We start from the raw sequence: 16466 nt of genomic DNA, 5'->3' as shown, positions 1-16466 counted from the left end.
GTGTGTGTTTTGTGGGATATCTCTAATTTTTTTAAAGATTTTATTTATTTATTTGAGATAGAGAGTGAGAGAGAGAGCATGAGTAGAGGTCAGAGGGAGAGGCAGAAGCAGGCTCCCTGCTGAGCATGGAGCCTGAGGCTGGACTTAATTCCAGGACCCCTAGATCATGACTTGAGCCAAAGGCAGATGTTTAACCAACCGAGCTACTCAGGCACCCCATCTCTAAATATTTTTGAATGCAGAGCAATGTGCGTAGAAGTTAGAGACTAGAGTAAATAGTATTTACATAAATGGGCATACCTCTTCTTTGTTCAGACTATTATGATATATTGCAGTCAATTTAAGCAGTAGTTGAGCTGTGTTTGAGGTCTTGTTGTACCTATAGTTATCTCAAATTTACCACGGATTTTAACTCTTAATAGGCTGTTTGATCTTGATTTCATTGAAGGTCCTGGATTTCACAGAGAATTTTTCTCAGGCTTATTGCTCCAATAAATGTAGGCCCTGCATAACTATACTGAAGAGTCCTTTCCTTTTGGTTTTGTTTTTATCATTCTTCTAGTGATAGGTTGCTGTTTATTGTGTGTTAGGCAGATGTGTTCTCTGCTCTTAGTCCTTCTATCTTAGGAAGACGAGCTCTGTGCCTGAGCCTCAGCACTGGGGCTTTCTCTATGTTCTGGCCCCTCTTTCACATAGAAAGGAAACGTAGTCCTTTTATTAGTGGTTGATCTTGGGTGGGATAGTTTTCTTTCTTTCCCTAGTATTAGCGGATCTCTAGTTGGTATCAGTGCAAGTTCCTGGCATGGGCAGTATTTCTGCCACTCTGAGAAACAGAAACATTTTATTGAAACTTTCCCAGAGGGGCATTCACTTTTGCCTGGGACCAGGGACAGGAGAGGATTCCCTTGACTTTGGGAGATGGTTAACCCTCCCCAAGAGACAATGAATCATTGCTTATGTTAGGAGGTGGGGCAGGGGACAGTAGTGTTTGCTGTTCCTCCATGGGTAGCTTAAGATTTTTGCTTTTCATTTGACAAGGGTCTGGCTAGTGGTTTGTTCTTTTTTCTGAAGCCAGTCTCTTAAGTCTCCTGCTCTGTTCTCAGTCTTCCTATTCAGTACACAGTTAAGGGCTGTGGATAACAGCTGTGGATGAATGTGGACTCTCCTTGTGTTTTAAGGATTCCGATTATTCTAAGATGTCATGCTGATAAGCACTTAGCCTTTAAGAAATATTCAGGATTTCAGCTGATTTCTTCTTACCTAATTTTTCGGTCACTACCTTGTCCTCCTATGTTCTATCAAAAGAGAAGCAGTGAAGGGCATCTGGGTGGCTCAGTTGGTTAAGCATCCAACTTGATTTCAGCTCAGGTTATGATCTCTGGGTTTCAGGATCAAGCTCCACATCAGGCTCTGTGCTCAGCATGGAGTTGGCATGAGATTCTCTCTCCTTCTCTCTCTGCCCCTCCTCTTGCTCTCACTCTCAAATAAATAAATAAAATCTTAAAAAAAAGAGAAGTGGGTGTATCCCATCTTCATCACAGGAAGTTGTCACCTGCTGGAATTTAGTACAACTAGTTGTACAATTTCAACTCTATTGTGCTCCATAATGAATTGTGCTTTTATAGATTGTTTAACTTTTGTTTATTGTTACAGTGGGAATGATTTTCTCCTGTAGCTTTTTTACAAACTACTTGGTAGGGAAATCTCTCTTCCTCTGTTTCTAAGATGAGCTTATCATCAACCAAGTATCTATGTAAAGATGAATTTGTATTTGAGCTTGGTATCCTGATATATTCTATTTCTCTATTCTTATCTAATTAATTATCCCTGGTTTATATTCTGGATTGATTGCTGATAAGGAGTCTACACACCTTGACTTATTTATTTTCTGACATTTATTTACTTTTCCATATGAATTTTAGACTTCTATAATTCAACAAAAACTGATTTTTATTGGATTTACATTTATTGATTAATTTATGAATGATAAACTTTCCCATCTATGAACCTTGTTTACTCCCATCTTTTATGGATGCCTCTTAAAAATATGTATTCTATATAACTTTTTTTTATTTGAAAACCCACATTTCGATCACTAGATACTTTATAAGTTTTGTTTATCTAAGTCTTGACACGTTTGTCTTATTCTTTGGAGCTTCAGAACTTCAACAGCTACCTACCACTGTTTCTAGATCATAGTGAACTTACATTCTTATTATTCACGCAAAGTATAAATTTTTAGCCTTTTAAAAATTGTTGAAACTAAAGTTTTCTATTGTTCACAAAAAGTAATGTTTCATTATTCTCTCACTGTTCATAAAAATGCAGTGCAAACATCTCAGAATATCACCTTTCCTGTAGATGTTACATTATATTAAGAAATGTGGGGAGAAAAACTAATGTTTCATTACTATGTATTCATGTATCTGCACTCCACTGACTCTTAAGAGAATTAGGAAGGCAAGAAATTAATATTCAAAATATTTATCTGCTCTGTTATATTATCCTGGATTAAATTAACCTTTGGTTCATTATACATTTGAAGTAAAAACACACCTGAGACTTGAATATTGATGTGACTTTTATGTTTATTTTCCTGAAGTACAGATACTCATGTCTGACTTCTTTATCCCATCCTTTGTAATTTGACAATCACAAAAAATCTTAAGAAATTATTACAATATTAGTATCATCTGCTCACAAGGGTAAATACCACCATTAAAGAGGAAAGTCCCTAAATGTTTCATTAATTATTTTATTGCTCTTTATCAATTTTACTTTTGAAATGGTGGGGATCACCTTTCAGGAAAGGAATTGTTAGATGAACCAACATATTTAAAAGCAATTTATCATCCCCAAATTAGAGATAATTGCTATTTTAAAAGGCTTTTGTATAGCCTTAATATGAAAATGGTAAAACCATGCTTTAATTATTTTTACCTAGAATGTATATCTTGATAGTCCTATAACAACCATTTCATCATTTGTAATAAAGTATCCTCAAGAGAAATAGGAAAAACTGTACTTAGAAAATGGTATATAAATGGCCAGTTATGTAAAAGAAATTATGCCAAAAATTTTCAGAGGATAGAAGTATAAAATGAACAGGTATTCAGATGTGCTTTTTTTTTCTAAAAAAATAACTTGAAATATTAACATTCTATTCTATAGTCTGTTTTAAAATAAATTACTGGAAGGCAGCGGTAAATATTAAGGCACAGAAAGGTGGTCAGTAGAAGATACATTTTTGGGGGGATGGGGCTTTAAGTGCTCTATTTTTTTTTAACTTTTTATGTAAATTCCAGTTAACATACAGTGCAATATTAGTTTCAGGTGTACAATTTAGAAAATATTCTTAAAAATTTCTCTAAATGGCAGTTTAATCAGAAATATAAGAATTTTTTGAAAGGTAGTTCTTTTTAAACAACAAACCTACTAAAATATTGTATTAATTGAAGAAACAAAATGATGTAAAAATAATGCATCTAATTGTATGATCAAAAAATAGTCCTTGGTCAAGAGTCCTTGAGTGTTCTCACTTTCTTTTGCATGCCTTAGGCAAGGGCACTAACTTCACTAACACCTATGAACAAGTCAGTTCCCCATAATTCCATACAATTATCATAATGATGCATTTTTCTTTTTCCATATAGTTATATTCTGCAGTGGCCTTTAAGCCATCAGAAAAAAATCCCATAGTAATATTTGTACAGGTATCATATCGCATTTAAGGGATGAAATAATAGCAATAATCTCTGCCAAACTGGAATAATTCTTAAGTAAAATGTGGTATCTTGCTCACATGCATACAAAACAGGGGGTGAGTTAGAATATTCTGTATGTAATGCCTTTTAGTTTAAAACAATCTGTTCTTTGTAGGTATTCACTTCTAAAAAGCTTGTCATTTCTTGGCAATGATTGTGTCAATTGAAATACTGATGATCTCAGTATTTTATTTTCAAACTAGAACTAGTGAATGTGTTTCTGTGAAGATGAAATGATATCCAATATTCATTTTCTAATGGCTCTCCTGACTCACAATATTTTCCTGCAATGTAGCCCACAACAAAACATTTTTACTAAAATTATTCACTTGAGGCATCACCACCACATCTTCAAATTATTCTAATCAAACATCTATCCTTTCTTAGACAACATAAGTTATATGAAGTATTTGGTTAGATCAGCAAACACTTTGATCTTAATTGATTCCTAAGAAGTTATAATTTCCATATTTTTTTGTAAATATAAACATTCAACACGTTTGTAGCTTCAGAAAACTTTTCATTTCAAATTCCTAGACTATGTTATGCACTTTTAAGTGACAATGATTTAAATCTCTATTCTACATTCCTAAATCTAATGTCTTTCCAGCCAAAAGCCTAAATTGATAACTAGTTATTGTAATTTCTTCAGGATGTATTACCAAGATTTCAATGATAAACTCTAGAAATCCTAACTTGTTATATTTCCCAGAAAACCTGGCCATCCTTCTCATAGTTCTGACACTGTATCACAGTCATCCCAGTTCCTAAATATAGATCCACCGGTGACAACACCAATAATTGCCTCCCCATGCTAGATTTGTTTACTTCTACCTTAATAATGCCTCAATTTGAAACCTTGAACTTTTTAGAAATAACTACCAAGCAAGTTAAAAACAAAGTTAAAATAGCTCCCATTCCAAAGTTTAGCCCATTTATGCTAAATCAAAGAAGAAACTTCATATTAAGATGGTTAAAACATCCCATAAAACTTCCAAATGGACCTGTATCTTGGAGCTCTGGGACCTATAGTCCTCTTCCACTGATGCTTTGAGATTAGTAAACCTGTGATGGAGAAAGGAACTGGATTGGAAAACACTGTATAAGTAAGATTTGATGCTCTCATCCTCAGAAACCCACCATACCACTGAAATGTTTTCACATCTCTGATTCCTTCAACAATGGTCCCAGTTGAGTACCTCATTATCTCTCACTTAAGTCATGTCAAAATAGCCACCTGGTCTTCATTATTTATTTTTCAAATTCATTCTCCTTAGTCAAAGAACTATTTTTTATAAGTATAAAAAAGGACTATCACCCCATCCCTGCTTAGAAATAATTAGTACTTCCACATTACTTAGAGAATTCTGTTCAAATAATTTTACCTGGATGGCAAGATTGTGACTATATTCACAGATTGGACTATGTATTCAGACAAGCAAGTTTAATTTACTTTAGCGGTTTATACAACATGAGTAAATCTCCAATTACTCATATGAATATGGAATTTCTACCTTATATATTTGTTAAAATTAATTGAAATAACACATAAAATTCTTAGCTTGTGCCTGACACACAATACTCCATAAGACCATTTTTAGCATTAAAAGTCATTTATAACCCTTCTCCTTTCTTACTATGCTTCTGGGCTTTTAAACTGCCAATAATATCATAATAAAACACAAAGCAAATTTTCAGGATTCTGGATTTTGTCTTTGCTTCCTTTTAAATATACTATCTAAATGCTCAAATCTGTATGTTAATGTCACACTTTTTTGAAAAGTTATCTGGTCAAAAACATCAGTTCAAACTGTTTCTACCTCTGTTCTTCCCACAAATTTTGCTTTTATCACTTAAAAGTTCAGCATGGTCCATGAAAGAAAAAAAAAAGTTGGACTTCGTTAAAAGTAAAAACTTCTGTCTTGCAAAAGACCTGTCAAGAAAATAAAAAGATAAGACGGAGAAAAATTTTGCAAATCTGATAAAGGACGACTATCCAAAATATACAAAGAGTTTTTAAAACTCAAGAAGAAAAAAAAAATCCTGGTGAGCTGAGATGACTATAACAAAATACCATAGACTGTATGTCTTGTAAAGTATAGAAATGTATTTCTCTTATTTCTGGAGGGTGGAAGTCTGAGATAAGTGTGCTTGAATGGTGGGGTTCTGGTGAGAGCCCTCCTCCAGATTCCAGATAGTAGATTATCTGTACATCCTTGGGTAGAGGAGAGAAGAGCAGAAGAAATAACCTCTTCTCATGACTTTTTTAAGGGAACTAATCTTATTCATCAGGACTCCACCTGTAAAACATCATTAAATTCTAATAACTTGCCCAAGCTCCCAATTCCTAACATCCGTCATCTTGATTCAAATCAGGAAAGAATGTGCCATTGCAATGGAGAAGCATAGGAGGGTAATAAACATCGTCCTAGGGGTGTTGTTAATTATCAGAACTCTTAATGGGGTTAGTGAATAACACTGCTGGCATTTTATATGCAGTAGTGAGTATAGGACTATACTGATAATATGCTCACTGCTTGCTATTTTTTGTTTTAATATTCAACTGTAGTAGTGTTTTAAAAAATAAATGAAGAATAAGCTAAAATATAAAAGTCCTCTCAAAAAGAAAAGAGTTTCAACACTCTCCCTCTCTGTCAAATAAATCTTTAAAAAAAAAAGAAAAAAGGAGGGGGGTGGCACCTGGATGGCTCAGTCAGTTAAGTGTCTGCCTTCAGCTCAGATCATGATCCCAGGGTCCTGGGATCGAGCCCCACATGCAGAGAGCTTGCTTCTCCCTCTCCCTCTGCTGCCCCCCTTGCTTCTGCTCTCATGTTTGTGCTCTCTCTCTCTCTGTCCAAATCTTAAAATTTCAACACAAAATTTTAAGAGTACACATTCAGTTTATAACCGAATTTTAAAAATGAACAGATCTTGACCTCAAAGAAAATATATTCAGATGGAAACTAAAGAAATGAAAAGATGCTTAATATCATATGTTATCAAAGAATTGCAAGTTAAAACAACCATGAAATACCACTACATAATTATTAGAATGCTAATATTGAAAACATAAGACCAAATACTAAGAAAAATGTGGAGCAACAGGAACTCCCAGTCATTGCTGGTGGGAATAGAAAATCGTGCAGCCAACTGGGAAGATAGTTTGGTAATTCCTTATGAAAATAAACATAATTTAACCATATGATCCAGCAGTTGTACTCCCAAATGAGTTGAAAACTTCTTTTCACACAAAAATCTGTACGCAGATGCTTGTAGCAGCTTTTTCATGATTATCCCAACTTGGAAACCATAAAGGCATTCTTCAATAAGTACATGGATAAACCGTGACATTTCACATAGTGAAATATTATTCAGTAATAAATGAGCTATCAAGATTTGAAAAGACATGAAGGAAACAAATGCCTATTGCTAAGTAAAAGAAGCCAATACAAAAAGGCTGCATACTGTAGGATTTGAACTAAAAGACATTCCGAAAAAAGGAAAACCAGGGAGACAGAGGATCAGTGATCACCAGGGACTGGGGAGATAGAGGGAGGGCTGAATTAGTGGAAAACAGGGCATATTTAAAGCATTGAAACTATTCATATGATACTATAATGGTGGATACATTTGCCAAAACTCAGAATATATATAACAAAGAGTGAACTCTGATATAAAGTAGAAAAATTAGTTAATAACATATCAGTTTGGGTTCATCAGCTGTAACTAATGTACCATACTAATGCCAGATGTTAATAGGAGAAACTAGTTTGTCTGGGGTGGCAGTGAGGGGCAATATGGGAACTATCTGTACTTTTTGTACAGCTTTTCTGTAAACCTAAACCTGCTCTAAAAAGTCTATTAATTTAAAAAATATGTATCATAGTAATGTGTTCTATGCTTCTCAGTTGTGTGTATGCTTTTCAATTTCTATAACTTTTTGTCTTTGCTGTGAATCTCTACCCTATGATGTATGTTATGAGGAAGGTTAATTTCTAATTAATTGTATCTTAATCTTGTTTTGTTTTTGAGTGATCCATTCTTTGAGGTAAATATTCAGACCTTCCTCTGCTTTCCTTCTTCTGATCCTCCTGCCCTAGCTCAGCATTTGGCATGTGGATGTTTGGGAGGACTTACATGTGTATTATCTAAGAAGGGAGGGGATGAAACGGGGACATTATTTTCTGTTTTTTTTTCCTACATTTTTTTAAAAAATACTTTATTTATTTTAGATAGAAAACAGAGGGGTAGGAGAAGGACAAGCAAATTCCACGCTGAGTGCTAGCCCCTCATGAGGCTTATTCTCACAACCCTGAGATCAGGAGCTGAGCTGAAATCAAGAGTTGGACACTCAGTCAACTCAGCCACCCAATCACCCCTCTCCTACATTCTTGTATCCTCTGTATCTCATTCTCCATTGGTTTAAAATGGAGATTCAAATTTTCCAACAGAATGCTGCTTAAGATTCCGGATTAAAAAGATCTTTTTGTGTGATGAACACTTGTATGCTAAGCCCAATAGGTCAGCCATATTCTTTATATAAATGGCAAGCTAATTAGGAATTACACTTAAGACACACACACACACACACATTGGTTTACTATATAAAATTTATTATTCTATCACTCAAATATGTGATTCTTCTTGACAATAGTAGTTGGTTTTAAATATTTGTTTTCCCCACAGATTCTAAGCCTCTTGAGAGTATGATCACTCATTTATTCACTCATTTAGTCATTCAATTAACAGTTACACTTAGCAATATATGTTGCTAAAGTAGGTTCTTAGCAGATGTATAATGAATTAAAGGATGTACTTTGAGCTAATTGATGATAATTGTCTTCAATAATGTAGATTTCATAGGCATAAATTCAAGAACTCTCTAAATAAGATCCAACAAATAGACTTCATTTCTTTTTGAATCATTAAGATCACTTGTTCCTGCATTCTGTTAACTGCTAGAACAGTTCCTGGAATTTATTCTAATGCCTTTACATCTTTAACTTTGAGAGCAAACTACTTAGTGAATTCCTGTCTTACAAATTTTCTTCCATATTATCATGAAACAAATTTTTAAATGTCAAACTTGGGAATTTCTAGTTTAAAAATAGATTTTTGAGGGATATGTGATATTTTTATGATGAGGTATTATGTTTTAGGCATTGTCAGTTCCAAAGTGGCAAATAGTCAATATTCTAAAAAGTTGAATATAAAATGGATTCCTCTTGGAACAGGTCATTGGAAAAACTAATTTTCCATGAAACACATTGCCAGAAAATATCGTTTTAACATTTATTAAGGCAAGGTGCTTTTAAGTGCTATATGCAAATTTTTTAGATAACAGTACTTTCAGGGAATCACTGAACCATTTGAAAATAATTTTTTGCCTGTGTAGTTGAAACATACTTTTATATTAGAAGTTCCTTTATTTTCTCATACATGTTGAAATAAAGTCCTACTACAAAAATCTTCCAAATCCTATTGAAACGTCAGATTAAGTTATTTTAGATTTGTTGCACAAGTGGGGCAACTCTAGTAATGTGCTCTGATGTAAGAAGTAGCAGAAATATATTTACTAAATAATGCTTACTGAATGATTCTCTTGAACAATACTTTCAACCAGTTACTACAGTTATCACACGAACATTTAGCTGTTTTATTATTTGAGCAAAAATTGAAAGAAAAAAATCCTTAGTTAAAATTTATATTAAGATGAATGCAATTATTTTTTCAGTAATTTTACTTGATGTAAACATTGAAACATATATATTTACATTCTTATATCTTTAGATTTTAACAGAATCATAAACATACATGTATATATTCTAATAAGCACACTGGTAAACAAAATCTAAAATCATTTCAAGAGCTAGCATTTTTAAAGTTACTATGCAAATGATTAATGTTAACTAAGTCTTATGCAGTTATAAAGATCAAACTATAAAATAGGAAGCTGAGGGATGAGAATATTCATAAGTCTATGAGCAAAATGGAAGAAAGAATAATTTCATGAAATGCTGAGTTCTAAATACCTACACATTCTTGATTATTTATAAAAAATTAAATGCCACAGAAACACATAGATTTAAGTTAAATATTCCATTTTATTGCTATTTTAAAGGGCAAGAGGCTGAATTAGTATGTAGCTGCTTGTATATTTCTTAGTAGTCTGAATATAAGAAGGAATTAAATCCTGTTTCCCACCCCCATACATACACACAGTGAATGTAGTGGTTGTGTGCAAGAGCTATAGTATATACATCTTCTGGAAGGACAGTGGCAGGAATGAGTTTGTTTGGCATCATATTATTTTATTTTCATATTACTATTTTATGGGCCGTGGCTTTTGGTTAAATAGCTTTGAATCCCAGCTCTGCTCTGGAATATCTTTGTGATTGGTAATTTTGGGCAAGCTACTTAATGTATTGACTCTCAATTACCTCATCTGTAATAGAGCAAATGATAACAATGCTATTATATAGTTTTGCTCAGTGGGTTTAAATGAGTATGCCTTTATCCCTGATTATGCCTAGCATAAGGTAAGCACTACATAGGTATTGGAAATTGTTAGTATCATCATAATTATATACTAGTTACTGTAGTAGACAGTTTAAATACATTATCTTAGTTTTCACAGACAATGTGGCAAAACTGTGGTATATAATGTATCTCATATATTGGGTACTGTGTGTGAGACAATGCCTTAGAGATAAGTTGTACTGAGATTGCATGAGTTTTCAGTGTATGGAAACAGTTCATAGGATATCAGTATATTGTTAATTCCAGGATATTGCAAGTTGAGTCTTTTTCAAGACTGTCATCATAATTATACAGATCAAAAAGGATTTTTCAGCTTGGGACTATTTTCACTGTTTTCTTTGATGCTATCCATTTGTGTTCTTCATAAAATTGCTTTCCTGATATTCATTTTATGTCTTTAAGACACTCTAGGAAAATAATGAAGTGATTGTGAAATTATATTTTTAGGAATATTTCACATATCAGTTCTTCTGAATGCTTCACATAACAGCTCCTCTACTAAAAGGAGCAAATAATCAATTCAGTAGAAATGAGAAGGAGTCCTGAAAGAATGTAGTTTATTGTAATACTTCCCTTCTTTCTCACAAGATTTTCTTTTTTGATTTGAGGAGGGAGAATCTTAGACTCTTGAGATCATGAGACTGATCCTTATAGCAAGCCTAGATTTTTAAGAGTTGCTGGATAAATTATTCCCTGGTGTTAAGAGATATTTTAAACCATTGTCAGAATACATTTTGCAATCATTTGTTTAATAATTGCTATTGTTCTTGAGTATTTGACATCTGACAAGTATTTCTTTCATGAAAATTAGTAGGAAGTCAGTAAGTATAATGTGTGTTCTTGTTTGCAACATTTTTTTTCCTTGGAAAACTTCTGATATTTTCCAATTCCTAAAAACCTCAAAAGCTGATTGCAAATATTATTACTTGCATCAGAATATTAATAAATGGGTATTATGTTTTTTCCAATAGTAATCAAAAAAGAATGCAATATACAAAAATATTATTTTCAGTCTTTATTAGCTTTCCTTTCCCTTTGTTTTATTGATGTGTTTTTTCTTTGATACCTAATTTTTTTAATTAAACTGATAAATGCTCATATTACTTTTAGTTTCTATATAGATTGATTAAAATATGAGAAAAATTTTAGCTGGATTTTTTAAAGATATCATGAATATATATATGTTTGCATGTGGCATAATGATGTGGTCATAAAACAAAAACTTTTTTTCTGTCAGTATATCTTTGGCATATCTTTTATAAAATTCGAGTAAGTTTATGAAATAAATTGACCCAGAAAATTCTCTTCTTTGAATCATGATCTAAGCATACAACTTAGTGTCCTTTGTGCAACTAAGTATATGTGTATCCATCTAAAAATAGACAAGCTGAGCAAGCAGAACATGACTATGAGGTTGATTTGTGTCACATTCACGCAATGGACTCCTTTGTTTTCCTTAAAAGGGCAGAGATAAATTTATTGTTGTTAGTTCAGTTAATTGACTGAACATTAGTTATCTGAAGAGGTAAAGTGATACAACTGTGATAACACATTTAAAAATACAATCCCTGAATTAAACACATTTGTATTTTCAGAAAATATTTGTGTAAAATTTTCAACTCTCAGGTTCCTGATCTGGGACTGAGTAGAAAGCTCATACATACAGAATTATCAAATGAATAAGCAAAGTAGTACTTTTTATAAATCTATACAGATATACCTGTCTGCCTTCTTAATTTTTACCATAATATTTTTTTGCTCTGGTGGTTCAAGAAATTGGGGAAAAAATGGTTCCTTATAGTGTTAGGGTTAGGGCTAAGCTGATGAAACAGAAAATTCAGGAGATTCTGAATAAGACATAGTATATATCACTTTTAATAGTTTTGCTTTATATATTCAATCAGAGACCTAGGTTCTTGCGTCATCTCCTGGAACATTTTGTTGATTTTCAAGATCGGGTGGAATGAACCATCTTTCCATTTACATTCATTCCCCCAACGGGAGAAAAAAGGTGCTAGCTAAAGAAATGTTTTAAATTTAAATTGGGGATGACCAAAAGTTGTACACATGGTCTCTACTCATATAACCATCTGCACAGCTACAACTGTCTTCCTTTGGAAGTAGGTGTTTTGTTTTGTTTTGTTTTGTTTTAGGTAGATAACTAGTAGTTTTTACTACTTTATTACCCAAGGTTAGTGTATGAATAACAAAAGAAAGAATAACTCTTATAGATAGGTTATTAAAGGAGTAAAGGTAGTACAAAAACTTCAGCTAAAGATGATAGAGAAAAATTTAATTGCTCTCCTTTCTTTAATAAAATCAATTAAAAATAGGATGAATACTATGAGGGCTTTCTTCATTTGTTTATTAAACCTTGTAAATGGCCAACTGGAAAACAGAATCCTAAAAGAAGCTCTGTGATTTTCAGCAAAATTTTGAAATCGAGCGAGAACACAGAGAATATAGGTCCAGAGATCACAGGCTTCTTGCAGAGATTTGAGAGGAGGAGATTTACTGGAATTAATCTGGAACTGTGCTGGAGGAGGAGGCAAAGATAAATATATACACATGGATATTTTGCTGCTTTTCAAAGTTCACACCTCTCTTGTTGCACAGTAGATGATGAATTGAAGGTGGTAAGCAATGCTGGATGGGAGACAATTTCCCATGGGTTTCTCATGTGTATGAATACTTTATGAGTAGAGGCAATGACTGACTTTATTCTAGACTATGACTTGAAAGATAGAGGTAGTGTCACTGTCTGGAGCAAAGGGCAGGTTTGTTTGTCATCCAAAAAATAAAGATACCCTATCCCTCCCAGGCAAAGATCAGTCAGACTAGCTGCTCGTTAGTAAAGCGCCGCGTTCCCTATGCTTGAAGTATCTCTCCTATAAATCAACCTGTTGTTTGTGCAGGTTTTGTCTGACCTTCTTACTAGTGCCTTGTGGGATTTTTTTGTTTTAAATTGTTTTTAAAGATTTTATTTATTTATCTGTCAGAGAGAGAGACACAGCGAGAGCGGGAACACAAGCAGCGGGAGTGGGAGAGGGAGAAGCAGGCTTCCCGCGGAGCGGGGAGCCCAGTGCGGGGCTCGATCCCAGGACGCCGGGACCATGACCTGAGCCGAAGGCAGACGCCTAACGACTGAGCCACCCAGGCGGCCCTGGGATTTGTTTTTTGAGGAACCAGCACCACCCCTGATAGTTTTCCAGATGCTGTTGCCATGCGTCATTTCCTTTGTCTTTTATCCTCAGAGTTCCAGGTCTTCTGCCAGTCTTTACAAAACTGTGACAGATTCATTTGTTAAAAGTATGGAACACTGTCTGCACCTTCATATTTCTTGACACCCTGAAACTGATGATCATAGTAGAAAGAATAAATTAGAAAATTACCATATGGCAAATAGTAGAGTAGAAACTAATCTGGGGTGCCTAGGTGGCTCAGTCGGTTAAGCATCGGAAACTTGACTTCAGCACAGGTCCTGATCTCGGGGTTGTGAGGTCCAGGTCTGCCTTGGGCTCCATGCTGGCCGTGGAGCCTGCTTAGGATTCTTTTTCTCTCTCCCTATGCCCCTCCCCCACACCTCTTTCTAAAACAAAAGCAAAAACAACTAATTTAGCCAAAGAATACAAATGGGTGCTCAAAATAGTGGATGAGAGTTGGAGGAGAAACAAGGTATTTATATGTTCTTGAAGAACCACCACACACAATATTTACAAAATAAAAAAGTTAACATTGCAATAACTGAACAAAAAAATAAGGTACAACATAATTACAAGCAGTGAGAAAAACAAAGCTTTATTTCTGTCAAAGAGCTTTATTACTGAAAAAAATCAAGTATATATAATTATGAGGAACTATCAGAAAAAAAACGTTTCATGTAAGAATGCTTCAAAAATATGAAAGTTATAAAAGTCAAGGAAAGAAAAAAACTCCACATTGAAGAAGACTTAAGAGCTATGATAACCAAATGCAATGTATGTTTCGAAATTGAACTATTTTCTTGTTAAAATAAAATGTAACATTATACTAGGCAAATAAGACATATTCTCTTTTATTTGACTTCTGAAAATACAGGAATGAAGGCTATGACTTAGATGGCATTCATATATTAATATTATCTGAACTTGATGGTTTTAATGTAATTAGATAGGATAATATTCTTGGCTTTAAAATTTATACGCTAAAGTTTTTCTGTGTCAGTAACCTACTCTCAATTCAAGGGAAAAAGTGTTTTTCTTTGTTTTTTGTTTTTGTTTTGTTTTTTTTGGTAACATTCTTGTACTTTAAAATACCTATGTAGCAGCTTATAGAACAAGTAAATAATATCAAGATATAGAAGATCTGAAAAACAATACTAGCTACTTTGATCTAATTGATACTTTAGGAACAATATATGAAACTTCAAGATAAACACACTTCTAAATAATAATTGAACCAAAGTAGAATTCACAAGAGAAATTAAGAAATATTTCTAACTGAATGATGATACAAGATGTCAGAATCAGTAGGATCCAATGAAAGAAATGCTTAGATGAAATTTATACCTTTAAATGCTTGTATTAGGAAAGAAATGGAGTCAGTCTAAAATCAATGGCTTAAGAAACCAACTTATTAAGCTAAACAATAAAGTAATTTTACCTTAAAATTCAAGAAAGTAGTAAATAATAAAAGTGTATCAATCAATGAAATTGAAAAAAGAATAAATTGTAAAAACCCAAAGCTGGTGTTTAAAAAAAAGGAAAGCAATAATAAAATCTAGCCAAATTGATAGAAAAGGGAAGAAAATAAAAATTACCAGTATCACAGATAAAACAGAGGTTATCACTAGAGATCTTACACAAAAAATAAGGCGATATTATAAATACTTTTATGTCAACCAATTTGGCAATGTAAATGAAATAATGAAATCTTTATTAGATATACTTAAATGAACACACAAGATCACAATATGAAAGATAAAATCAAAAGAATGGTCTCTATTTGATTTTATTAAAAAGTTCCTCACAAATAAGCCCTCAGATCCAGATGATTTTGTTGGTGATTTCTATCAGGCATTTAAGAAATAAAGAATAGCATTTTATATAAGCTCGTTTTGAAAATATTGGAGGAGTGAACACTACCTAGCAAATTTTAGAAGGGTAATATAACCCCAATACCAAAACTTGAGAGGAATACATTAAAAATGGGAGGAAAGAAGAAAGAATATTATAGATCAATTTTCATCATGAATATAAATGCACAAGTGCCCTTAACAAATAGCGAATGGACTCCAGCAATATTTAAAAGGAAAATATGTCATGACCAAGTAGAATTCATTGCAAAAGTGCAAGCTTGCTTTAACACTAGAAAAACAATCCATATAATTCATCATATTAAAAGAACAAGATGAGGGGCTCCTGGGTGGCATCTGCCTTCAGCTCAGGTCATGGTTCCAGGGTCCTGGGATCGAGCCCCACATCGGGCTCCCTGCTCAGCGGGAAGCCTGCTTCTCCCTCTCCCACTCCCCCTGCTTGTGTTCCCTCTCTCACTGTCTCTCTCTCTGTCAAATAAAGAAATAAAATCTTAAAAAAAAAAAAGATGAGAAACCATATGATTTGTCAAGAGTTGCAAAGAAAGCACTTGAAAAAAAAACTCACCATCTAACCAAAAAGAAAACCTAATAAAACTTTGAATAGAAATTACTTAATTCTGCAAAAGAGATCTACAAAAACCTACATCTACCTTCATACTTAATAATAAAATATTAACCACTTCCTCATTAAAGTCAGGGGAAAGATAGGATGTGCACTTTCACCTTTTCTATTAAATAGCATGGTTTTGTGTATTTTAGCCATTAAAATAAGGCAAGGTAAAAGGTATACTAATAGAGGAGGAAATTGGGGTTTTGTAGATATAATTATTTATATAGATAATCTTAAGAAATCTAAAAAATTAATATTACAGCTAATGGATTTAGCAAGGTCTCAGATACAACACTAATAAAACAATCAACCTTATAATATAAGCAGCTAACAATTGGAATGTTGAGAATTCTATTTATAGTAGCATCAAAACAAAAACAAAATAACCAAAAGACATGCAAGACTTCTAAACCGAAAGCAATATATAAGCTACTTTCTAGCCAACAATATAGTTAGATACAGATTTTACAATGTGACA

The sequence above is a fragment of the Eumetopias jubatus genome, unplaced genomic scaffold, assembly GCF_037043125.1.
Source record: "Eumetopias jubatus isolate StellerSeaLion01/CBP00866 unplaced genomic scaffold, mEumJub1_p1.0 scaffold_3, whole genome shotgun sequence".
Taxonomy (NCBI): Eukaryota; Metazoa; Chordata; class Mammalia; order Carnivora; family Otariidae; genus Eumetopias; species Eumetopias jubatus.
This window is presented reverse-complemented; position numbering follows the sequence as displayed.